The sequence below is a fragment of the Chamaea fasciata genome, unplaced genomic scaffold, assembly GCF_029207755.1.
Source record: "Chamaea fasciata isolate MVZ Bird 193981 ecotype frontalis unplaced genomic scaffold, bChaFas1.0.hap1 SCAF_2, whole genome shotgun sequence".
In the NCBI taxonomy this organism is placed as follows: Eukaryota; Metazoa; Chordata; class Aves; order Passeriformes; family Sylviidae; genus Chamaea; species Chamaea fasciata.
Window position 1 is genome coordinate 1831832 of NW_027094087.1, and position 23648 is coordinate 1855479.

The 23648-nt window shown below is 42.5% G+C and overlaps 1 protein-coding gene across 1 annotated transcript in view; it reads right to left on the reverse strand.

Moving 5' to 3' along the window:
• LOC136303963 (chromatin assembly factor 1 subunit A-like) overlaps nucleotides 1-23648 on the reverse strand; it is a 220802-nt gene that overhangs the window by 177272 nt on the left and 19882 nt on the right. The window contains exon 3 of the transcript XR_010724331.1: nucleotides 21737-21799. The gene's annotated coding sequence lies outside the window, so the exon portion shown is untranslated. The remainder of the gene's footprint in view (nucleotides 1-21736; nucleotides 21800-23648) is intronic.

A 23648-nucleotide genomic window follows, 5' to 3' on the forward strand; every position in this document is an offset into this window, starting at 1 on the left:
GTGGGAGGTGTCCCTGTCTGTGGCAGGGGTTGGCACTGGGTGGGCTTCGAGGTCCCTTCCACCCCAAACCATTCCCTGATAATTCTGTGATTCTCCGAATGATTCAGACTTGAATGCATAAATATGGATCAAACAACATCCTTGACAAACAGAGAGCCACGGGATCTCCCATTTCAAAATTACTCCTGCTACTGTGGGGAAATAAAAAAGCACAAACATCTTTTCCGTTGTTTCTTGGAAAAAACCCTACATGTGAGGATCAGCAACCCAGCTAACTCAAGTTTTCAAAACAGCTGGCCAACATTTTCAAGAAACACGTTCAGAAACCAAAATTGCTCGGACTAACAAGGAGCTCTTCATTGGAAAATACCCTCCATACAGTGAGAAATGTTTGTTACCAGCTGGGGCCATGTAGGTCTGGAAGGAAAACACAGTGGGAAAATCTCTCACATTGACAGCTCCAGGCGCACGAGCTGTCAAACACCCGCAGACTTTTCAATGGTCGGCTTCCTAAATCATTCCTCCTGCATCTGAACTCTACATCCTGATTTTGGAAGGTCACCTTCTCTTTTGCTTCCCAAATCTATTTTCCCCTCACTTTTTGCCACTGTGTAAAGAATGTGAAAATTCTGACCTACTCCTTTGGTGCGGTAGATTTGAACTCGTGCCCATTTAGTCACAGTGATTGTTTAGATACAACCAGGCAGAAAGGAGAAGCAGAAGTCGGAGGAGAGAAGAGGAAAAGCTAAGAGACAAAACCCAGCAATATTTCTTTTTCAAAGAATTTCTCTAAGGAACGAGGCTGGGTCAGAGGGATCTTTATCAAGTTTCTGCCTCATCAGGCAACCTCTGGTATGCTTTTGATAAGTGAATATAAACTCTGGGATTTTTGCCAAGTGATCTGTAAAAGGGGAATCCTAATATTGATGGCCACTATTTCCTGTTAAAACATAAATAAATCAGCAGAAATCCAGACCTAGTATTTAGGCTATAAATCTCACACCAGAAGCTGAAAACACAACCACTCGATGAGGAAAAGGAAAGTTTGGGAAGAAGGGAAGCACTTTCTCAAGGTCACAAGGACAGGAACAGCGAGATGCAGGGTTTGAGATGGGTCCCCATCCCCAGCCTGAGGATTTGCCGGGGCAGGAAGGAGGCCGCACATCTGCACGACACAGCTGACAGAGCTCGAGGAAGAAAAAGGACTCAGGATTTCACCTCCAGGAGCCGGCATTCCAAACCTTCCCCACAACTGACTCCTTGAATGGCTAAAGCCACAGAGAAAAGGGTCTAAATTACTCCAATCTAAAGAAATGGTCAGAAACTCTCCTGCTCGCAGATGTTGTTCCATAAAAGTGTTTCATTGGTTCAGTGTTTGAACCAAAGGGAAAAAATCCATTTGGCTAAACTTGCTGAACATTATCAAGGGATTATAAACATCCTACTTTAAAATTATATGCCCAGCAGCGAGCTGGTAATTACAAATCAAGGCTTTTGTGCTGGTTGTGAAAACTATAATGTGGATAAATATGACCTCCCAAAATTCTGTCGGAAGGAAACATCAAGAGAGCATCACAAAAGCTTTTGCTGTCAGTTCTCACACACTGAGAATTTTCTTCTGTTCCATAGCAGCTGGCAAAGTAAACACGGATCTCATGTACGCTAAGTTAAAAGTCTGATAGGAAAGTAAAGTTCTTCCTTCTGTTTGGAAACGTCCAGTGGACTTTAGTGGAGGGGAGGAAATTCACTGTGTACTGAAACACAAAATGAATAACACCTTGTACAGACCTCATTTTCCATCCAAAATGAGAAAACTGGCAAGAGTATACCAAAAATCAGCTCATTTTGATGTAAAAACCCGTTTTATTCCTCTAATAAGCCTAATTATTTCTATTTTATCTATTACAGACTAAAGACATCTAAAATTACTGCAAAAGATCCACCTCAATATTTCCTTTCCGCATCCAGTTCCTCCTTTGGTTCATATCTGATGACAAGCAGACTGATGGGAAGGAGACAAACAAACACAAACGGTCTTTAAAACAGCCTGTTCTGATTATGGGTGTGCTTGTGACTAAGGCCCTTGACTGAAAACTCAAATTCCGGATCAGTTCTTGGCTCCTGCTTGGAACTGCACAGGTCACAGGATTTATCTCAGTTTCCTGAACTGGAAAATGGGGGTGGTTTTAATTTTATGGTGATTTTGTCACCGTAAGCTTCGCTTACAGTCGAAGGTATCACACACACACCTGGCCGAAAAGCATCGGCTCTCATCACCACGAGGAATGTGATTACTGTCAGCAATGTTTGTGTTCAGTTCTTAAGGAATTGTTCTCAAATTCCTGCAAGTCTTGTGCGGATTACGGACATCCCATCTCTTGCGGAAACCTAAGCAAGCTGCTCATTTTGTGGCTTTTAATCAGACAGCAGGCAGCACCAACACATGGCAATAAGCTAAAGAATCAGAATTCTTCTGGCAAGTATCTGAAATAACCCTGCACTGAGAAAAGAGACCCATTTGTGACCAGATGGCAAAGAAAAACAGGAGAAAGACATCCTGTAATGAGCATTACCTCAGCAAAACCATCCTTATCTTCAGCAGAGAGGCAGCTGTGTTGTATATAACTGCAGGAGATCTCAGGGCTGAGCTCCAGCTCTGGGATTATTGATGTTGGCCTGGGATGGGAAATACACTCCTAATAAGTGAAAGCTTCTGTGCTCTTCACAGATGCCTTCCTTCTTTTGAAAGCTGAGAGTTTGGAGTCATTGTCGGCCACTCAGGCCCACTTCATGCGCCGCACCGAACGCATTTAAGAGCTCTCACCGTGCTCTCAGACACCAACGTCATTCCAGAGAAATTAAAATCCAGGGAGGGACGGCAAACAAACAGTCAGGAGACGAATCAGCTCTGAATTGACGCCCCACCAGTGGATGTTATGAATGGGTAGAGAAAACACCATGGCACTTTGCAGGAGTTTTACAGGCAAAATTCCCATGAGCGTCAGATTCCGCTGCCTCAAAAAGGCGTCCTGATCACCATTTAAGCACAGCAGGTTCAAAACCGGCCAAAAATCCCATCATTTCTCCTCTAATTTTATGTGTGCACATACAGATAAATTTGCACGGCTATCTTTCTATTCTCTCCTCCCATCAAGCAGCATTTCAGAGCTGCACAGGCATTTCCATTTCACATTCCAGCCCAGCACACCTGCGAGTTAAGGGCTGCCTGGAGAGGCAGACCTCGGACTCACTGGAATTTCATTTAACACAACAATCCTGCAGTGCCCTGGCCTTCTCCTGCCTCCAAAACACACACGCTGAGCTTGAAAAAACAGCTGTAAATGTGCTGAGAGGAAATTGTAGAGTGCTCTTTGCTGCCCGCCCCGCTCCATGGCAGGATGGGAAAGGGCAGGCTGGGAAATTCCTTGGAAAATGCAACATGAGGCTCCTGTTAAAGCCTGCGCTGGTCATTGCAAGGCGAGGCCACTGAGGGTGGGACCGGAGAGAGAAAATCCCCAGATTTATTGCAAAGGTCACTGCGGCTCATCCCTGAGATTTGACAACAAGGGCTCTGTCAGCATCGGAAATGCTCGGTGCCTTTTTATTTTTGGCATTAAAATAAAAATTTAGGAAAGGCAAGTGACACCTGATCCGTGTCACAACGTCTGTGGGATATCCGGGAATTTTCAATCACTTCGCCTGGCCTAGAATTTCCACAATTCTCTCCACAAAATTGCGAGAGATGTGAAACTCTATTTAGAGCCTTCACTGTAGGCAGGAAGTTCTCCAAAATTTACAAAACTCAGCCAGGACTCCATGTTCATTTCTGGCTTAAACTACCACTTACACAAAATTATTTTCTCTTCCTTTTCAAGGAGCACTTAAATATTCTTATTAACAAATTCAACCACAGAAATGTCTCAATACTAAAATAAAAACCTCCTTTCCTGAAGGTAAAAAAGCCACGTAGAACAGTGCTGTACAGAGTGCAATCCTGCTTTTATACACGAAACACCGGATTTAAACACCTGCACCAGCCCTCTAGCACTCCTGAATAATTTACCTCTCAAAATTAATGAAATTAAGTGAACTCTTCACTTTCAGTTTCACAGAGGCAATAATTTCTTCTATCAAAAAGAAAAACACCGTTCCTTTGCCCATTTTTTACTCTCATTTTTAAGCATTCTGCAGCAGTTAAGGCAAAAGACAAAACATCCTAAAGATATTTAATTTATTCAGGATTTAATGCTACTGCACGTATTCAACAAAGCATCCCATTCACTTTATGTTTTCAAAAAATCAGGTACTTTTGGAAGTTTATTTTAGAGACAACTTTAAAAGAGGGTTGAAGGGCGGAGTGATGTAAGGGAATAAATTTTCTGGACAAACAAATTTCATGGATTATTTGTTCTAGAGTGCTGCTCCGATAAAAAAACACCAAACAGAACCCTGGGGGTTTTCACCTTGCCGTTACTACATTACTGGATATTGTCTCATATAACTCTAAAGCAGATACTGCAGAAGGAATGGAAATATGATCCATACAGACAGCAAAATAAAAGATTTTGTGGCCAACGAGGGGGGAGTGTGACGTGTGTGGCAGAAAGAAAGATGCGCAAGAGAGATTCTTTTTAAGTAATTTTTTTTTCTTAATTAGTACTACTTTTTGCTTCAAAAAGAAGCTGTCTTCAAGGTTTAGTTCATATCATTTATAGAAAAGCATTTAGTTTAGCATTTCAAAGCAGAACAGCCCCTAAACCTATTGCTGAGAAAATCAACAAATAAAAACAGACAAATAAATAAATTTACTACAAAAGCTTCATCATGTTTTGGTTGGGTGTTTTGTTTTTCCAGGAAATGTTTTATGTGTATCAACCCCCAAAGACAAAACCAGAGGGAGAACATAAACAAAGCAAGTGGAGAGTGCTCCTGGCAGCAGATGAGCACAGCAGAGACAACTCAACCGTCATTGGAGGAGCTTTTTGTTTTTACAACCGCTTCATTTATTTCTCCTCGATAGAAAACTATCCCAAGAGTTATTAGGGGACTTCAGAACTTTATAGGACACGATGATCACAGGTCTGCGTCAAAAATTGGACCGTGGAGGTTGGAGCTCACATCAATTGCATGAAGATGAGAATTGACCTGACGTTGGAGAGGAGGGCAGAGATTCTGCGGGGACAAAAACATGGCCTGACATCTCCCAGGATATGTAAAATCTAAAAACTGCCACCAAAATCTGCTTCAAAAGATGTAGAAACCTGCACACCTCCATAAGGGACAAGTCATGGAGAAACCAGTTTTACTACAGCCAGCTCCAACTGATTTTTTTCAGCATGGGACCCCTGTTTGGCCTCAGACCTGGGGCAGAGTTGGGAGCAAAACGTTCAAACATGAACCTGCGTTGACTCAGAACATGTCCCTTTCATTCCCAAGAAAGATGGAGGAAAATACATCCCATCATCTCTCCAGTAAGAGAAAATTCTGATAGCAAATTCGCACTCAAATATATTAAAATCTTTCACAAAAGAACACCAAAAACCCCCCAACTTCCCAAACAACATACTTGAACAGGAATGGGTATAAAAATCAGGAAGGTAAAAGCTTTTTTTTTCCCTTTTCCCAATTTTGAAAGGATTATAACGTTATTTCCTTAATCCAAAAAAAAAAGGATATTAAATTGACTATTAATGTCGAATTGTCTTAAATTCTGTCAGATGCAAGCGCTTGGATTTGCAGCTTTCCAAAACCAGCACAGAACGGGGGTTTTAAAGCTGGCCTGGAGCTAAAGGGAGACTTACACGGCCCTGAATATCCACACATCTCTCTAATGAGACTTTTTTACTGCACAATAAATCCCAAAGCAGTTTGTATATGCGCTGCAATTGCAGCATGACTCAAGCAGCATTAATCAAGTGTTATGGTAACCTCATTTTCAACATTTCTATCGCCGTGCTTCATTTCTTACCGAGCTCCTTTTACTAGGAAGGGCTTCAGGACGTCCCATGCGTTGGCTTTCCTTATAAAAATGTCAAGCCTCGCAGTGTACCTACATACCCAGGATTCTTTACTGTGTTTTCTGCTCCGTGCCAGGAGCTGACATCATCCCTGCTCTGTTTGAACAGCTGGGCCTTGCCCAACTGCAGCAGAAACAGTAAAATTTCCTTTGAGAAGAACATCAGGTAGTGCTCGCCGAGGGTTTCACCTGAGTTACTCTTTGGTTGTTCTGTCTTTGGGGTTTGTCAGCCTTTCCAGCCCCAATGCTGATCGACTGCATGTTTATCGTCACTAAAGTTCACAACGCGGTTATAAAACCAAAAAGCAACCATCCCGTCCTCTGTCCTCATCCCAATCCTTAAATCCACTTCTCAGTGAGGTCAAGAAGACCAGAACTGAAACACCTATTAAGGAAAGGAAGTACTCCTTGGCTACCAGAGTCACAAATGTGAAGGGAAGGAAGAGTCCCGTGATCAGGTTTTCACAGAGCTGAACCCTGAATCTTCAGGAGCCCTGGAGAACCAAAATTTTCTGCTACATCACGTTTGCTTTGAAATGAGCTGTTCTCAGCTGCATTTCGTCAAATGACACCCATATTTCTAAGGCTGAATTCTGCTCAGTTCAGCGGGGATCAGCAGAGCGGGGCCCTGAAGACAAACCTGCAGAGATGTGCCCTGTCAGGATGCTGGGATTCCTGCATGGAATTGCATGCAGCCCTTCATCTTTTCAACTCTCCTGATCCAGCGGAATGAAAACACACTCATGGAAACACAAAACGCAACTTCCTTCTACTCCTATTTGATGATAATGAAGCTCAAGAAACGCAGCTGAAGCAAAGGACCCAGCGATGGCGTCGCAGGGAATGAATTAAAATAAAAAGCGTGGCGCAGACGAAGTATGCAATTCATTTTCAGCTCATAAATCCTGATTTTAAAGTGAAAAGGATACACAGAGGATGTATAAAAATTTAGTGGCTACGGTCCTTCCAGTGTCAAAACCATGTGCTTACATAAGAACACACACTTCTGGGGGAAAAAAAAAAAGCCATTAAATGGTAAGATGTTAGTAAATCAGCCTGGGGTCAGCTCAGCCCCGTTGTGCACCTGCACGTGCATTTCACTGTGCTCCAGGCCCTCCCTGCCACACCACTCACTAAATCAATCCGAGGTTTACAGAGCGAAGGAGCTCGCAGCAAGGAGTGAGTCACAGTATTTACGGGAATTTCATTGACCCCTGGTGGGAATGAGGGAAGGGGTGGCACTGTCCAGTTCTGTGCGTGCAGCGTTTTCTTCTCCCGTGCCAAGAAACTTTATTTTTACTGGGACAACTTCTGAGTTGGAGGCATAAATAGCAAAAGCAGTATTCCTGCTGGCCGCCTCCTCAAGTCAGGGCTGCAGGGGGAGGAAGGAGATGTACTTCAGCTTTGGCTGTCACCAGGCAACAAAAGAATAAACACAATGACACGGGGCCAGTGTAGAATGAAATGATGTGGTTTGTGTTTTGAAATTCTGCATTGATTACTCTGCACACAAGCATATATAATAAATATATTTCATTCTGCACATGAGTGTGTCTGTAAAATCTAGTAAAAGTTTATGTTTTAACATCTAAGAAGATGATCAGACACAAGAGCGGAGCTGAAGGCCAAACCTTAATTACGTCTTTACTCCAAACATGACAAAAATTATCAAGGGGGTGGAATTCCACCTCACAGCTCTTCCTGCTCATGAAGATGGGCTCTTAATATTCACAGAACTGCTCCTCTGAGGTCTGTCAGCTCTGTAAACCCACTTGGGATGGCCCATCACAGCCTCCAAAACTAGAGAGTGACTCCTGTTGCTAAGTTTATTCTATTTACGTTCCTCCTAGATGAGGAAAGCAGCAAAATTAAGTGAGTTATAGTAGGAAATGGGATGTGTTTATTTTCCTTCGGGGCAATCAGCAAAACAAATGTGGTGTTAATTACCTCTAAATATTCCCGCATAGCAAAAATCCCCATATAAAACAACGGATCTGTTGACTGAGCTGTATCTTGGTGCAATGTTGACTTTTCCATTAGCCCTTCAAAGAGTGAAGCAGTTATTTTTTTGACACGTGGCCCATAATATTTCAGATCCTGTGCTAGCCTGGAAACCAAACTTAATGATCTGCCGGACTCTTGAAAATCCCTGACCTCGGAACATCGAAGCAAATAACCTGTCAGGACTTGCAGCACTGGAATTGCTGCTTGGCTTATTCCAGTTTTAGCCCCCGCGTCCATCGAGCACACCGAGGCCTTGGGGTTGTGTCATGCCGCTGCAATGTTTCGGAAAGCGATGTTGAAAACTTATCAAGATGAATTACTCCTCTTTGGACACTTTACCACCAAAACGGCCCAGCATTATGCTGCACGGCCATGTGCAGCACTCTGCTCACATGACAAATGGGCTTTAATAACCTCTCCAAGAATGTAAAACTCCTCACAGCCGGTGCTGAGATGAGATCAGCAGCTAACACAGCTCAGGTGACAACCGGTGCCTGTTCCCTGCACTAAAACCATCCAGGTTTCTGGGACGTGTGTGATCACAGAAACACAGAAAGTGCTGAGCTGGAAGGGACCCGCAGGATCATTGAATCCAGCTCCTGGCCCTGCACAGACACCAACAATTCCACCCTGGGCACCCCTGGCAGCGCTGTCCAAACCCTCCTGGAGCTCTGGGGCCGTGCCCGTTCCCTGGGGAGCCTGGGCAGTGCCCAGCACCCTCTGGGGGAAGAACCTTTTCCTAAATCCAACCTAAACCTGCCCTGACACAGGTTCAGGCCATTCCCTGGCTCCTGTCACTGTCCCAGGGAGCAGAGATCAGTGCCTGCCCCTCCTCTCCCGACGAAGATGTGGAGTATTGGGGCTGTTCTGTGGGAACCGTCAGTCACGTGCGATTTTCCTGTGCACTGCAGCATCTACCAACAAGACTATAAAGACCATGAAGAGGATTTCACTAAGCCTCCTTCTTCAAGGCTTTTTTTTTTTACAGATTCTAAAATTCTTGGGAGGGTGTTACAAAACAATTCCTGCTGTGCTCCTCTGTGTGCTGCAGGTTTGGGAATTCGGAGGTTGCTTCTGCCCACTGGTGCAGCTGGAATCACTGGCCCCAGTGCTCAGCCAGTGATGTTATCTGAGTTAACAAACACAGATTTTATTTCTCTCTTCCATCTACCCACAGTCAGACTGGCAAGTCTGCTCTCAAAGGTTCCTTTTCTAAACTCTTGAAGTTTTAACTTTTTAGTTTTTTAAGAGGCATATACTTCCAACTGCTAAATAAAAGTGAAGTGATTGAAACTTTGTCTCACCCTTGCCTCCTGTATTGATATTCTGAATCATGTGAGGGATGTCTATTGCCATTAACTCATGGCTAAGCACGCTTCCCTTCAAAATTCAAAATAAAAAGCTAAAACGGACTCTCTTGCAACAATCATTCAATTTCTTAATAAAAACTGGACTTAGGGAAACCACAGAAATAATTCAGTACCCTGAAACGTACAAGCAAAGAATCAAGGGGCATGAATGATTTCTTCATGACCATCTCTGTTCCAGAACAGTTCCACTGCTGTCAGAGAAGGGAATAACGTTGGGAAGCTTCCTGTTCTGAATCAGGTCACAGCAACTGCAAGCCAAGCTCCACTTGGTGGAAACACCCTTGCAGACAGGAAGGATCTTGGCTAATGAATGCATCTGGGAGATACGGGTCTAATAAACTTGGCACATGTTTGCTCTAGCATGAAGAAAAAAAAAAAAAAGAGCAAGAGTAGGGATCTGGAAAAGTGTAGTTAGGAAAAGCCTGTCAGTGCTATGCACTTAACAAGGGTTTATGACTGTTACCACATTTTCTCTCCCCTATAGAACTGAATCATATGACAAATTCCTCAAATAACACTGTTTTACTTGGGAAAGAAATGAAAATTCAGGATTTAGTCACCAAAACAGATCTAGACTTCGATATGTAGATTCAACGATCTGCAAAACTGTGTTGCTATGAGCTGTGTTTGAGGGTGCAGCTTAGAAACCGAGCTGTCAGAAATTATTATTAATATTAAACCACAGTATATTTTACAGAGTGAGAATGATAGAACTATTTAGGGAACCAATCACACAGAGAGCAGAAAATACAAATTGGACTCCTGCATTTTCTTACCAGTGCATCCTGCACTAATCTTCTTCACAGAACACTGAATATCACATCCTTGAAGGAGGAAAAAAAAAAAGGGCTGAGGCTTCAAAATCTCATTTTGCCAAGAGCTGTGGGCTTGTGTTGTACAGAATTGCAATTCTGGAGACCAGTTCCCTTTCTTTTTCCAGTTGCTTTTCCATGGATGCATTTATTTAAAGCCATGGATGATTCCTAGGATGATTCTATAGTAAGCAAAGAGAGGGAGAAGATGCTCATTGGAGCGGACTTCAAGCTGAGGAAAAACATCCTCACAACGAGCATCAGCTTCCCATTGACCTTCATAAAGTGAATTTAGGGAATGGCCAGTCTGCCACTCTTTCACAGGGACTTTCAGAGCCCAAGCCTGCTGTGGAAGTAGTAAACTCATGAAAAGTAGTCAAGAAATGTCTGCCCAGGTCCTTCCCTCCCAGTTCCACCTGGGCCTGTACACACGGATCCATCCGGAGCTCTGCAGGGAAATATCTCACAGCTATCACACATTTCCTTCCTGAGCCTGCACCTCCTACATTCTGATTTTCTACACTTGATCACGCTTCCCAGCACTTAATCCCCACACAAAACCAGAAGCCGCTGTCCCTCACGGTGTGCTTTCCTAAAATACCAGGAATATTTCCTATCAAAGCAGCCCCAAATTCTCGGGCGCTCCAAGAGAGCTTTGGCGTCAATGCCGAGCATCACGTTACCCCACGCTGCCACATCCATCACAGGCAGCTGCCACTACAGCCTGAGCCCTTCTCTCCGTTCACTCTTAAGAAGTTTTAACTGGAATGTGGGGGGAAAAGTGATTTTTGAACCATGAGGGTGAAAATGCTATGGCTGAGACTGCAGTAAGGATGATATTGTATCCCTAGGTGCTTTTCACTTTTTTTTGAAAAGAAAGAAACCCCTCCTTAAATTCATGTTGACAAGATGAACTTTTCCGGTTCACGCAAGTCAACGAAAGTTGTTGAAAAATAATGAGAATAGAAAATTCTCACATTTATTTTGGAGCCTAGTTAGACCCAGCATGTCCAGACGCAGAGGCAGCGCCACAGGGCTGACAAGACAGCCTTGCTAAATAAACAAATTGTCCCTTCAAATCCTGGTGTAAGCTGCAGGCTTTCGAACGACAATTGATAACTGCCATTATTAGAGTCTGAAAAACATAGACCAGGCCGATGGGCAGATTTCAGTTTGGCAACTGAGAACTTCTTCAGTTCAACTGAAACAAAAAAACCTGTCAGTTCATCTACTTCTTTCAAAAATGGAGAACATTTATACATATATTATCCTGATTTAAGCTAGCTACAGTGTTGTCTCAGAAGTTGCTTTAGTGAAGAATTTTATGATTTCCTAAAACTGTGACAGCTCGCTGTAAGACAGATAGAATCCTATAACACTCCAACATAATTTCAACTCTTTTATATTTATATGTATATTATGGATACATGTATATCCATTTGTATGGATGAAACATCAGACCTGATTACAACTGATAATTTACAGTCTTCCTCTAAATGACAAGTCCATCTAAACATCTGAAACCGGGAATAATGCAGTTTTCAAACGAGTTTATAAACTTCTGATGATGAAACAAGTTTCCAACCAAGGGCAAGAGCTCCCTCTAGACAACAGCCTGGGAATTTTTCGCAGTCTGCATTTTAACTGAACTTGGAAGAGAATAAAATAAAGATAATGGAGGTGGGAAGCACACAAGAACAGTTGTCACTCTCCTGAGAAACACTGGACTCTACCCCTAGTAGAGTTATTTACGTTATAAAAGAACCAATGGTTTGGGGAAGAAAAAATGAAAATCAGTTTAGCATTTTGAAGTGATTTTTATCACATTACATGGAATTACACAGGTCTTCTCCCAAAACTAAGAGCTCCTTACTCCTTTTCACTCAGATTTCAGCCCAGAATTAGAACTGCCCAGGTCTCTCCCCAGGATTTCTCTCTGCTAAGCACTGAAATGCTCAGGTTGGAAAGCATTTTTTCTTCTCCAGGACATTGCCTGCATTTTTAAGGATCATTCTGAGCTCTTTATGTCACCCAGTGTGCTTGCACTTTTATTAGGAACATTGTCCATCAGCTGTTGGACTCCTCTCTCCTTTTAAATACCTTCACGATTCTCCACAAAAACAGGACTGCAGATGTGCCCGCGAATTCTTAGGTGGAAGATTGTAAGGCTCAACCAAATTCAAGTGAGCAGATTTGTGTTCTCCAACCTGTTCCTTCCCTATCTGATAACAAAACCTTGCCCTGTACCAGTGGTATTAACTTTACAAACCTCCCCATTCCACATTTGCTGAAGAGATTAAATATGTCAAACCCTTAAAGATGCCTCGTACTTTAATTTGGACTGGATATCAAGCTACTCCTTTTGGGGAATGTGGAAAGTATTTCTTGTAACTAGTCTGTGTCCAGAAATACAATTTTGTTACATGTGATATTGCTTATTATTTGCATTTGGGTTTGCACAACGGGGCAAGTTCCAGTGAACTCCTCAGTGCTGACATATTTTACCAGTAAACAGCAGTTTCCAGAAACCGGAGAAGAAATACTAATAACAACTTACAAGTTGGTTTGAGGGAATTCTAGAATGAAAACATCCCTCAATAATATTTTCACATAGTGATTTACATGTACCACCCCTCCAGTTTAGCTACAGAGGAAGAGTTACGGCTGTAGAGGGTGTTTTGGACCCTGCTTATGACCCCCAGAAGACCCTGACCTGCAAAACACTGCACTGGGAATGCTCACTGACAGCACTGAAATGAGGAAGTAAAGATACAAAATAAAAATAAAGTTTTCAAGGGAGTGTCCACTGAACTTTATGACATGATTTTCCAGCTGAAGCACAGAGAGTTGGGCATCCCTGCACTGCACCAACGCAAGCTGTACACAGAAATTAAACCCTTTCAACTGCTGAAAAAACCTTCATTTGCTGAGGCCAGAGAAAGGATTGACAAAAAAACCCCAGAAGCACAAGGAGATGGCTCTAGTTAACAGACAGCAGGAGTGCACTGACATGCAAGGCAGCAATTACAACCCAAAATATCCACGTGCCTGCCAAAAAAATGATGTCAGGCTTCGGTGTTTGGTACATATCAAAATACCCCTGCTACCAGAAACAGAGGCACGTATGTGAGAGCCGTAGATGAATTTCCCAACTTAATAGGGCCACACACCTTGAAAAGGGGTAAATCAATGGTAACCATCACAGCGTGCATTTCTGCGCAGCCAGATTCTGTTTAAAATGTTAAACATAGATTAGAGTTTGGCCTTTTCATTTGCTTTTACACACCTGGAAAAGATTAATAAGCATTTAGTTTCCGTTTGGTGGGAAAAAAAAAGAAATCCTTCTACTTCGAGTAAAGAGTTTATAACCGATTATGTAGAATAGGGAAAACTTGCAACAACATCACTTTATTAATAAGACACATCTGTCTTGTTATGAACAGAGTATAAGGGGCAGGGGAATTCCCTCAGTAAAAATAATGTGAGGAGGCTAAAAAGATTTTAAAATATGAGGAACCATCAAGACATTATTTCTGGAGGATCCCTGAGAAGCTACACTGAATTCAAACTGGGGTTTTAAAAATTACGTGGGTATTTTTCCTCTTCCCAAGAAGAGTCTCAGCTCTCATTTGCTTTTCCCTAAATGCTCTGAGAAAGGCTGGCCCTAAATGCTCCTACCTTGTGGCCCCTGAATGGATATCAGGGCTTAAAACCCAGAAATTTCCCTAATATGGTTCTGATAGCACAGGCCCAAACCAAGGCATGCTTTAATCTTTGAAATCTTCCTGTAGGTTTAGAAGGAATTTTACCCAGGCCTGCCAGGCAAACCCAAGTAGTCTCTTCACAGGCGATTTCAGCTGCCTGGATGGAGAGATAACAGAGTGGGGAGGTAGGAATCAGCTCATTCAAGAGACAATGGGCTGCAGACGTAAGACAAACACTAATCCAAAACGCAGCAACGTAGTGGAAAGTCATAATAGACCCTGAATAACTTCCTTTTCCTCCCACGCATCCAGGAGCTGAGAAAATATTGAGGGAAAGATGAGAAAATTCACAGTCATTTCTCTGGAGTGTGGAGCCAAGCCTGTCTGCCCCTCGTCTCCCTCCTCCCAGTGGAAAAAAAGCTCTGTGAGCATCTCCTCTGCAGACCTGGGAGCATGAATCACTGGGCTGTGGAATAATTCCCTTCCCCAGACGTTTCTGAACGCTGCCAGCTTTGTCAGTCTTTTACTGCCCTGCCTCCAGCGATTCCTGTACCTGTGAGAGAGAAGGAAACAACTGCCTTGCATCTGCAGGTGACTTATACAAGAGTCAGGGCTTTGCTGGGAAAATAAAGCAGCCCGTTCCTGCGTGGTCTAGGCACTAATTTAGGATCCCAATCAGATTTCTGTGCTGCAAGGAGCAGCCTCCTGCAAGAAAAGGAAGTAGGTTTTCCCCCAGTCTGGCACAGACTGGATTTTATGGAGAGTAAACTCAGAAACAAGGAAAGAAGAGGCTCTACCTTCCCTCACCACCTGTCCCCGTTGTGTTTGTCCTCCTTGTTGAAACATTGCACCTCACAGTGTCCTCACCTCCTGGCTGTGTTGCAAGTCCCATAAAGCAATTAAAAAAAAAAAAAAAAAGTGGTTTACAGAAACAGGATAATGACTGGCAAACAGAGGACGGTGACACAAACTGTAAAAATAGGATTCTCCCTTTTTCAAAGCCCTCAACTGAGCATCTTTTTCCTAAAAGGCTTTGTAGGCAGTGAGCTAAGAATGGAAACGGCCACAATAGTGGTTACAGCTGTGCAAGTCCTTCCCAATCCTGTTCGCATGGAAATCTGCTGCCTTTCTGGAGGATGAGCCTCATCCACACCCCTCAAGGCAAAACTGAGTAAAGCCCTTGGTGAAGAGTCACCTCCTGCTGAGAACTGCCATAACATCCCTTATGCACGATTCTGCCAGAACAAAAAAAAAGAGGATTGGGGTTCCAACTGACTGGGGAAGGGAAAATCGGGGAAAACACCAAAGTTATTGGTCAGCTCCTCAGAAAACAGTTGAGCAGCCTCTGAACTGTGGATTTGCATTTGGGATGCAGCTCGTAGGAACATGCCGAAGCTCACAATACATCCTTGTGAAATCTGAGCTTCTAAAAACCGGCGAAGGCCACGCAGATTTTCCCAGGGAGCTTTTGTTCTGTCTCAGGAAAAGGGACATCCTTTCCGCCCTCAATGTGCTGTACCTACATCCGACATCCTCTCCTCATAAAAAATCCCAGAGTGGGGAAAAGACTACACCTAGAGTAGGAAATTAAATCATGCCCAGGCATATTCCTGGGCACTGGTGATGTGTTCATGGAATTAAACTGCAGGACCAGTCAGTGGCTTCTTGCCCTTCACTCTCCCAAACGACTCCTGGTTTAGGCAGGGCACACTCAAAGGCTCGAAGAAATCAGCTTTTCCCATGGCAGAAAAGACATGCTGGAATGAACTGTGTGAAGGTCTCAACAGCCACCTAAGAGCTTTATCGCCCTGTGCAATCTCACGTGTAGGTCAAATATCCCCGTGGTTGTAAATCCTGCATTATTATCTTTGCGTGACAGGTGGGAAATTGATAATCTAAAAGCCAGATGATCAGGGAGCATTTCACCCTGAAACAGCCTTGTAAACCTATCAGGCTGGCCAAGGCTGGACAGGAAGGGAAGTGATGAAGCAGGTTATTGGACAAGGATGTCCTGACTGCTTTATTGTCACAATGATCAATGGACTGTCCCCTCCTTCCCTTCAGTGCCGCTGCCTTTGTGCTGTGCAAAAAGTTCAAATTATGCACAGACTCTGCAAACAAATGAAAAGAGACGAATCCGGCAAGAATTGAAAATCAAGAGGCGTGCTTCTGAAAAACACGTGCTTTTCTGCTTGATGATGTTAATTATAATGGGAATCAGAACACAGGTTACTTAAACCCTTCACAGGAGTGACAGCAGAGCTATTTGTTTTAGTGCAGCGAAGGCAAATAACGATAATAATCCAAGAAATACCTTGCGCACCTGCTGCTCTCACATACCAGATGTCCTGCCTCTCACAAAACAGAAAATAAACATGCAGGTTTGCCGAAGTGTAATACTTCTCAGATCATCTCAAGTCTACAAAATACAAAGACGGATAAAAACCTGCGTCAGGCCATTCTGCATTCCCACAATTTGAGACGATTTATTGTGCGCTAGAAAGAACTAGAGAGCACAAGAAGATTTTTTTCCTTAACTAAACACTAACCCGCTGGCTTGGAGGATCTGGATCTCTCTCCACAGGGAATATTAGGAGGAGTAAGAGGGAAAATATGAATTTGCTACCAAGTGCAGTTATCTAGGGGGCTGCACAAAATCACATTCCCATTCAAGCAGCTATGAGGAGCGGACTGGCAGAACAGCAAACGGAGCCTCACTCAGCTTTGGACCCACACGAGACTTTAAGCTTGGCATTTTCCGTGGCAGTTTAGGAATGGTAGGCACAGATATCCATTGAACAAGAACGTAGAGAGCATGTACACACCACGTTCCAGTGCTTGCAATCCTAATTTCACATACATCAGGAAAAAAATGCCTAAAAATATTCCAGTATATAGTAAAATTTCCTGGCAAATTGCTATTGAATGTGCTAAGGAGCAATGATAGGAGCATCCCAATGAAATGCTTTAATCCTGTATTTAATCTGCATTTCCTATATAATTACTTATGAATTTTAGTAATTTCAAATTATAATTCAGTTCAACAGAGGGGGCAGAGTACACTTGTCGAAAACTGCGCACAAGAATGGATATACAGCAGGCATTTGGGGCTTTAATAAACTAATAGAGACATCTGCCAAATTTACCAGGCACGTGGGATTTATTTCTGAACAGCAAAAACGACTTAAAGAATTGGGAAACCTTTCCAAAGGGCTGAAAAATGAAACGTCATAGTGGAGAACCAACAAGGCCACTTAAAACTTTGTTTGACCAATAGGAATTGGTGCCAGAAAGTTCAGCAGTCCCAGAAAACATGCAACTCTCTCCCTTCATGACAAGGCAAAGTGGATCCTAGAAGGAGGGAGGCTGGAGAGGGAGACGCTTTGCTGAATTTCTCCTCTTGATTTTACCAGTGCCGCCCTTTCCAATCTCGGCAGATACGCGCTCTCAGAGTCCCTCTGTCCCCCCTCCTCAAGGCAAAAATAAAACATGTCTTTAAACAGAATGAAATCCCTCTGAATTCCACAGGGCTGCCTCTATTTAAGGGAACAGCCGGTGAGCAGCAGCATGGCTATCACATCTTCATCACGGGAACTTACTTTTTACCGTGTGAGTCTCACAAGTACAGTTAGATTTTGTAGTTTATCACTTGATTAGTCATCTAACATTCTCATAATTCATCTTATTTTCTATCAGAATACACTGTACTCCAGTGTCCCAGCCTTTCTTATCCAAGTTTCTGCACTGCTCCCATTTAGTCATACCACTACAAGACATTTACGAAATTTCACTCATTCAAAGCTGAATTCCCCTCACACTTCTGCTGCTCTGCTGCCTCATTTCCCAATTCTCAACAGCCTGTGTGTCTCCTGCTGGATTATTGATTCTGCTATTTCTGGGGAGAGTTTTGTTGGGAAGAGAGATTCCTCTAACTTAATATTTGAAATAACATTGGCTATTTTTATCATCCTCAAACCAATTCTGGAGTGTTGAACCAGTTCGTTTTAATAGCCCTTCCTTAATTGCATTTTTCATTACTCCTGCTGTCTTTCTCATACAGTATTATTTATGCTAAGCAATATTTACTTAAACTCCTGCCATTAGATATCTTGTAAACATGGACTGAACATTTGTTATTCATCTCACGTGAATTTAAAAATACGGATTTATAAAAAAAAAAAAAAAGGCGACTTAAACATTATTAGATGAATCCAGGAACATCTTCCAAGAACTCTATGGACAAACAGATTTATAAGGTGAAAACTGGAGAGCACAATGCAGCTCTTACAGCCAAAAATTCTATCTCAAACCAGATGGATGCAGGAACCCCATTCATAAGCCAATAATCTTTTTATTGCCATAGTTAAGACTTGTGTCTCCCCAGTTTACAGTCGAGAGCTCCAGAGCTGCAATGCTCTGTTTTGGTCCTCTCCCACTTCTTTCTTGATTTTAGATCCCCTCATGGTTCCATCACTGCTTTATATTTAGGGAGTTTTTTTGACTATTATGTTGGTTTTTTGCTGTAGCTGTGACTTATTAGTCCTGGCTGCAAGCCATGAAGGGATGGAAAATGCAGAGGTGGCACTTTTGGATATTCCTGGTATGGCTGAACAGACTTCCTGAGGGCCAGGCACAGACCTAGGAGCTGATTGGGTGTTTTTAAGGAAACTCTGTGTTAATATTGTTGTCCTAAAGATTCTCTCTCTTATCATCCATACATTTTTATGACCTTTTAATATCTAAAATTTGTCTCTTTGTTCCTTTAATTTACAGAAATTCCACTAAATACTAACTCTATTTTATTCCCTGTTCTTACAAACTTCCACACGGGTTCAAAGTCACCCCTGTGGATACTTATTATTATTTCCAGTCTGTTATTTTGATGGATAAACTGATCCCCCCACTGATCCCCCTCACGGGACAAACACCATAAACCCTACAAGACTGAACTTGAAGGCTGAACAGCAATTGAATTGGACATTTGGACACCGACAGAATTTACGAAGTGATTCACGGTGTCTCCGAATGGGCAGATCATAAAATCAGAACCTTATGGTTTCACTCAGAGCTTCGGACTCCTAGTAAGAGATATTCAAATTAATAGGAATTCACATTCTATGTGCATAACTCCTATAGAAGTCCAAATGGCACAGCCTTTCTGAAACCTCAGAGCACGAATCCAGGAACGTTAGAAAAACCCTTGGCCTGCATTTCCCTTGGAGAATTCAGCTTTGCTTTCTGCCTCTGAGTCCTTTCCTCTTGAATTGGTATTAGTAAACATACCGGACTCTTTTGAAGGTTTATTCAGTTTTTCTTCCTTTCTCTCACAGCATGTCAGACTGGAGGAGGTTGGAAGGCACCTCTGGAGATCTTCTCCCACCAGGAAAGATCCTCCAGGCCTGTTTCCCATTTCCCTTTCAATACCTCCACAAATGCAAGCTCCAGTAGCTCTCTGGGGAATCTCTTTGAGAGTCCGTCCTCTCTCACAGTAAAATGGTGCTTGGCTGTGTCCAGAGGCAATTTCTGCGCTTTAATGTGCATCCATTGCCTCGTTCATCCCTGTCTCTGGCAGGGCTGAGGTCTCACTCCCTCATGTTCATTCCCATGTTCATCCCCATGCAGAATATCATTCCTGTGGCTCTTTTCTAGGCTCACTCCTCTAAACCCACAAGTACAGGGAGGACCAGAGCTGAACACTTCGCTCCAGGTAACTCCTTCCACCACGGCGATAACTCTGCTGGCAGCAGCCCCTGTTCCTGATAAGGTTATTTTAGTTCTTTGTATTCCTGTGGAACTGCTGCTCCAAGGGAGAAACACCCAAAGAATCCTCATTTAGCAGCTAGACATCCTTACTCCTCTCTGCATCAAGATCCCAATGTTCAATTCCCAACTTGCAAGTGTAGGCAAAATATGCTTTTATCTATAGAAAAATAGGGTGTAGTCTGGAGAAGCTGAGTAATTCACTGATGATCAGTCTTGGCTACAGTGATGAATATTTATAGTTTTCTCTTAATAACTGTTTTTAAATAATCTCCTTCTCGCTTTTGATGATTTCGATCTAAAAAGAACTCAGCTGCTTTCCCTTCATTTATTAATGATGGACAACAGTCGTTTCAGAAATTATTCTATTGCTTTACTCAGCTCTGAGATTACAGACACCCTGTTCATACATCTCCCAAAATTCCCCTTTTGTCACTGGGAGTTTTCAAATGACTAAAATAAACGCTGGTGAATCAGAGCTCTTCTCACCCTGCACAGTTTTTGATATACTCAGTCCATACAGAAAGCATTTTAATTACCAAGTTCAAGTCCTGCCCTTCCAGAACTCACTGCTGCACTTAGGTGCTTGTGTTTCTTCACGTATAGTTGTTATTGACTTGTTTTCCAAAGGAAAAATAAAACAGCACAAAACAAACAATTCCATATTTCCATCATGTTTAGATAATTGGGTCTGTCTACGAACACTGCAGAATATTAGGGCTGGTTTTGACAGCCCTGTGCCCTTTTAAAAACCCTCACCTAGACAAAGTTCCCTCACAGAATCCGTATTCTAAAAGCAGAACCAAAACTGCTGTTTCCTATCTTGCCAAACATCTCAGTTTCTTTTCCCTCACAGTAAAAAGTTCAGGGGAGATAAATATCTCTAAAAAACATTAATGCAGGAGCAAAACAAGAAAACTCTCTGACCATCAGATACCCCCACAATTTTCTCCTTTCATTTTCTGCCAAATAAAGGACATTACGTAAGGGTGCGTTTCAATATCTTAACCTCCCCAGGAGGGGAACTCCTCAAGACCTGTCAAAAACTTGGGAAACTTTTTGAAAGGTTTCCAAAAAATAATAATAAAAAAGAGACTCAGAGCAACAGTAGCATCCAGGTGGGTCTTGCATGCTCTCATACCTACTGTAAACATGATCACACACATACCGGTTCAATATCTTTCATTTTTTTAATTAAATATTTAGAAAGTTCAGAGCAGCTCCTTGGCTGGAGAGCTAATTACCACTTAGTACTAATGAAGGAAGGCTTGTTTCAGTTTTAATTAAGGTTTGGTTTGAGTCTTTTTGTTGGGGTTTGGTTTTCTTTTTACACTAAGAAGAAGTGCACCTCCTAATTTTAAACACTTATTCAAGGAAGCCCTCACATATCTGTTTCGTTTTAAGTGGGCGCTTAGTGGCTTTCTCAAATAATGATTTGAGAATCAAATAATGATTCTGTAAATGATTAAACACCTGTCAAAACAAACCTAGAGATCCGTAAGCTGGAATCACGTATTTGGTTTAGCTTTTCAGCAGAGTGCATGGAACGAGGAGAACGCTTCTCCTTTTTTGACTCCGCTCAAGTTCCACTGCCCAGCACCTGAGGACAGAGCTGCTTTACTCAGCCCATCAGTTTTCCCAAAGGATTCTTCTGGACATCCCACATCTCCTACTTTGTTAGCACGGCTACAGCCAAAACTTCCTATGGCCAGACGAACTCTTTACCCCAAACACGGATTTTCTCCTTCCACTGTGCATGAATGGCCTTGCTACGCCTGGCTTTAGCTGCAAACCCACAGCTGTGGGTTTCAAGTGAGGAGAGGATGAAGAAAGAGGCAGGTTTTGATAAAAGGGAATGATGATTGTTATTTTCAACCTTCCTGGGCTGGTTTTTCCAGATTCCACCAGGGAGCACGGAACGCCTGCCAGGGCTGATCAGATCCTGTTAGGGCCGCCACTGGAGATTCTGCAATTCTTTGCTACCTACACTTCTTCTACTTAAAGCTCCTTAAAAGATTTCAGAGCAGGACTGGAACAGGATGAAAGTTACAATCTCCATATGTCTCTTACCTCTTTCTTTGCAGTTGTGGAAATTTCAGTTCAGGGAAGGCTTCCACGAAGATGACATTTTACCTGGGATTTTTAAAAAAACAATCATGTCAGTAAAATGCTTTCAGATCTACTTTTCCTAGTCTTGACTCATGGCAGCCCAGAATTATTTTAATATCAATCTAAAATATCTATAAATATATCTGTTTTAATATCTATATCAGCCTTAAAAGAAATAAAAATGGAAACCGTTTGTAAAAATAAAAGAAGGAAACAAAATCATACCAATGAAATTAATTCCTCGCTAATTCCTTCATGAATATTAACCCCACAATTTCCCTTCAGACTGTCTTGATTCCAAGTACAGATACTTTATTTTCCCACTATTTTAATGATTTTCATAAGAATTGTAACAATTGTTTTTAGGAAGATGGAATCCATGGTGTGCCTTCATTGCCACTAATAAAGAAAAGCTGATTAAACTCCCAAAGACCATCTGAAGCATCTTCTTTGAAAGCATTTTCTAGAACACAATTTCAACAGCTCAGAAAAAAAAATAATCCACGTTAAAATGAAATTTTGCTTAAGTTTTCCATCTTCTTTCAGTCACCTTCAACTGAGCTAAACCGTATTCCTGGTATGAATTTACATTCACTGGATCTTGCAAAGAAGATTTGATTTAATTTAGGGCAGTAAAAAAAGGAAGACGCTGTCCAAATAGCTTCTTTTGTTGGACACAAAGAGAGGGGAACTGCATTCATCCTATAAAAATTACATGTAAGTTCTCTCACAAGGCCATTTCAGCTCCTAAATGCTCTAAATTCTGTCCTGCTTTAATAAAAACCTCTGTCTGTTCTACACACAAAACGTCTACGTGGGAAGTACGGTCTTCATTATTTGGATTCCCCTGCGACCCATCCCATAAACATGGTTCAGAATCTCTTCAAAACAGAATTGTGAGAAAAGAAAAACAAGAAGGTTGCGTATTTTTCTCCTGAAACGAAGTTTGCATCCACAGTGGTTCCATCCAAGCTTGAACAATTCAGAGACAGCCAGTCAGCCACACGCAAATACCCACAGCAAACTGCCCTGACTTTTAATTTTTTCACGTTAGTTTTGTTATTTCAAAACTCGTGGATGACTTTAAGCTCCTCCCCTCATCCCATGGATTCTAGTGGCTTAGCGCACGAGGTGGAGAACTGGCAGGCAAAAATTTACTCTAGCAAGTTCTTCTCATCAAGGCTCAATAAAATCGAACAGATTATATACATAAAGCGCTGTAAGCATTTGGAAACATCATTAGAATTACAGTTCACTTTTAAAAAAAAAAAAAAAAGAGAGATATTCAGAACAAGAAGTCCAAAACCCCCCAGAATTCTACTTAACCGAAATCCGCCCAGCTCTAGAGGCAGCTGTTCTACAAACCGGAGGGAAATGTTAATTCTGCTTCACAAAGAGGCTTAGCAGCCTACATCTCACTGCAAATTCTGCCACGTTTCGAAGGTTTTTGTAAGAAAATAAAGAAATACCGAAGGGTTTGGGGTAGATAATTGTAAAAATGTTTAAGGCTCACCAGAAAGCCCCGTGGGAACTGCACAGCTGCAGCCTGGAACGGCGGGGACAGGCAGGTGAGTGACAGGTGGAAGAGAGCTGTGATTGGCTGGAGGGATGCGTGGGCAGGGCAGGAGCAGGAAGGTGATTGGCTGGAGGGATGCGTGGGCAGGGCAGGAGCAGGAAGGTGATTGGCTGGACGGATGTGCAGGCAGGGTATGAGCATGTCTTGAGTTCAAAGCAGGATGTATTCTATCCCCATGTGTTGAAACTGCTTGGGGAGGTGGTTTTTTTCCTTTATCTCTTCTATGACCCATTCCTCATCACTCCAGGGGAGAGGGGACAGGTGTCTTCTGTTAATGGACAGCTGCTAAAACCAGCT